General features: G+C 38.8%; 1 protein-coding gene across 1 annotated transcript in view; it reads left to right on the forward strand.

Annotated features, from left to right (window-relative positions):
* Positions 1-3,453, forward strand: part of ANKAR (ankyrin and armadillo repeat containing) — an 82,860-nt gene that overhangs the window by 37,870 nt on the left and 41,537 nt on the right. The window lies entirely within an intron of this gene.

The raw sequence follows: 3,453 nt of genomic DNA on the forward strand, positions 1-3,453 counted from the left end.
TGGACCTCACCCCTGGAGTGTTTGTATACAGTGCTTTTCCTCTGTGCCCCTTTTGTATTTACTTTTCTGTTCTTTCTTTTCTTTTTTATATAAAATTACCTCAGCGGACTCGTTATACTTATCCTTTTGTGCTTGGCTTACTTCACTTAGCATAATTTTCTCCAGTTTTTCCCATGCGGCGATAAGCTTCATGCGTTCATCACTGCTTTTTAGCGATGCATAGCTCTCCATTGTATGTCTGTACCACAGTTTTTAATCCATTCCTCTGTTGATGGAAATTGGTGTTGTTTCCAACTCCTTGCAATTGTGAACTATGCCACAGTGAACACTGGAGCACAGATTTCTGGCTGTAGTTTGTTTCTTGCCTCTTCTGGGTATATGCCCAGTAGGGGGATTGCTGGGTCGTATGGTAGCTCAATTTCCATCTGTTTTAGAAATTGTCAAATCAATTTCCATAGTGGCTGTACTCACCTACAGGTCCACCAGCAGTGGATGAAAGCTCCTATCTCACCACAGCCCCTCCAACACTTGCTGCTTTCTGATTTTTTGAATTGGGTTATCTTTGAGGGTGTTAGGTGGTATCTCATAGTTGTTTTGATTTGCATTTCTCTATGGCTAATGATCAGGAACATTTTCTCATGTTTATTGGCCGTTCAGATTTCAGACTCTGAAACTTCTGTTCAGGTCCTTTGCCCACCTCCTCAGTGGGCAATTAGTTTTTCTCTTATTGTAAGCTTGCAAAGTACTGTTGATTTTAGTAATAAGGTCTTTGTCAGATGTGTCATTGCTAAAGATGTTTTCCCAGTCAGTGTACTCTCTTATTACTCTCTTGGTGAATACTTTTGATGTACATAGGTGTCTTATCTTCAGTATATCCCACTTGTCTATTAGTGACTCTTCTATATATGTATCCTTCCCTATTTCTAGTAGCCTATGTATTCCCTGTGTCAAGATTCTGTTTGTCCCATTCCTTCATTAATGGCCCTAATTGTTTGGGGTTTTATCTCAAGGTCTCAAGGTCTACCTTGAGTTTATTCTTGTGCATGGAGTGAGGTAAGGGTCTTGCTTAATTTTTCTGCAGGTAGATATCCATTTTTTCCAGCACCATTTATTGAAGATGGCATTTGCTTCCTATTTAATATTTTGGGGGCCCTTATCAAAGATCAGTTGCCTGTATGCTAATTTTTTCATTTCTGAGTCTTCAGCTCTTTTCCATTGGTCTGAATATCTGTCGTTGTACTAGTACCACATTGTTTTGACCATTGTGGCTGTATAATACGTGCTAAAGTCAGGTAGACCAAGCCCTCCCACTTTGTCCTTCTTCTTGAGGAGTTCTCTGCTAATTCTGGGCTTCTTCTCCCTCCATATGAAGTTGGTAATCAGTTTTTTCAATTCTTTGAAGAAGGATGGTGGTATTCATATCGGGATAGCATTGAACTTATATAGTGCCTTTGGCAGAACTGGCATCTTTACTATATTGAATCTGCCAATCCACGACCATGGGATATTCTTCCACTTGTTGAGGTCACTCTTGATTTCTTGTAGTAGTGTTTTAAAATTTTCCTCATACAAATCTTTCATTTTTCTAGTCAGGTATATCCCTAGGTATTTCAATTTATGCTTGGCTATTGTAAAAGGTACTACCTTTTTAATCATCTCTTCTGTGATCTTGTCTGATGTGTAGAGCAGTCCAAAAGACTTCTATTTGTTGATTTTGTATCCCGCACCCTGCCATATTCCTCTATTGCTCCCAACACTCCGCTTGTGGATTTTAAGGGATCTTCGATATATAGAATCATATTGTCTGTGAATAATGATAATTTCGCCTCTTCCTTCCCCAGATGAATACCTTTAATATCTTTCCTTTGTCTTATGTTGTTAGCTAGGACCTCCAGTACGATGTTAAATAGGAGAGGGTACAAGGGGCATCCTTATCTGGTCCCCTTTTTCAGTGGAATTGTTTTCGTCTTTTCTCCGTTAAGTACAACGTTGACTATTGGTTTTTCATATATGGCTTGTATAATATTGAGGAATTTACTTCTATTCCTATTTTCTTGAGTGTCTTTAACAGGAATGTGGGTTGGATATTGTTGAATGCTTTCTCTGCAGAGATCTCTGTATAATTTCTATATGCTTGAATTTACTCAAGTTCAACTTGTGTCCCAGCATGTGGTCTATTTTTTAATATGTGCCATGTGGGCTTGAAAAGAATGTGAATTTTTTTTGCATGTGGGTGGAAAGCTCTGAAAACATTAAGTCAAGTTGTCCAATTGTGCTATTTAGATCTTTAGCTTCCTTGTTGAGTTTCTTTCCCAATGATCTGTCTTTTTCAGAGAGTGGTGTATTAAAGTCACCAACTATAATTGTTGAGCCTGTGATCTCTTTTCCATCTTTTGAAGTGTTTGATTTACACATTTCGCAGGTCTCTCGTTAGGTGCATATACATTTATTATGCTCAATGGTTTTGGTCTATTGTTTCCTTGAGCATTACATAGTGCCCATCCTTGTGTCTTGTTATGGCCTGTATCTTGAGGTCAATTTGGTCAGATACTAAGATCCCTATGCCTGATTTTTTTGCATTGCCATTTAATTGGTATATTTTAATCCAGCCTTTAATTCTCAACCTGTTTTTGTCTACAAGCTTGAGATGAGTCTCCTGGAGGCAGAAGATCGATGGGTTATGTTTTCTGAGCCAGTCTGTTAGCCTCTGCCGTTTAATGTCTGAGTTCAGGCCATTGATATTCAGTGTTAGTTTATCCATCTGTGGACTCTGTGGTGTCATCTTGTACCTTTTGTGTTGGATATTTCCCTATCTACCTATCTTATCTGCTTGTGTTGTGTGTGTGGTTTATGTTTGCCTTCTTTCCACTATTGAGCTCATGCTATTCTGGGGGCTAGTTCTTCCTTGTCGCCCTATGGGTGGAGTTTTTCTATGTGATGGTCTCTTATTTCCACTCAGTGAGTGTTGATCTTCTGCGCATACTGGATTGGCAAGTATCTTTTGTAGGGCTGGGTTTCTTTTTATACATTCTTTGAGGTTGTCCTTGTCTTGGAAGACTCTTACTTCTCCATCTATCTTAATAGATAATTTGGCTGGGTAGAGTATTCTTGGGTTTGTGTTGTTTTCCTTCAATGTTTTGAATATGTTACTCCATTCCCTCCTCTTCTTCATGGTTTCTGCTGATAGGTATGAACATACTCTTATTGGGGTACCTTTATACGTGACTGTTTGTTTTTCCCTAACTGTTTTTATGGTCTCCTTTTCCTCATAGTTGGATAATTTGACAATTATGTGTCTTAGTGACTTCTTGGGATTCAGTCTGACTGGTGTTCTTTCAGCCTCGTGAATAGTTGCCTGATTTTCATTTATTACGCTAGGGAAGTTTTCCTCTAAGAATTCCCTCGCAATTTTTGCTGTTGACTTCTTTGTTGTGTCTTGTTCCAGTAGTCCAA

Source organism: Echinops telfairi, unplaced genomic scaffold, assembly GCF_000313985.2.
Source record: "Echinops telfairi isolate 266 unplaced genomic scaffold, ASM31398v2 ScPeMD7_3;HRSCAF=10, whole genome shotgun sequence".
In the NCBI taxonomy this organism is placed as follows: Eukaryota; Metazoa; Chordata; class Mammalia; order Afrosoricida; family Tenrecidae; genus Echinops; species Echinops telfairi.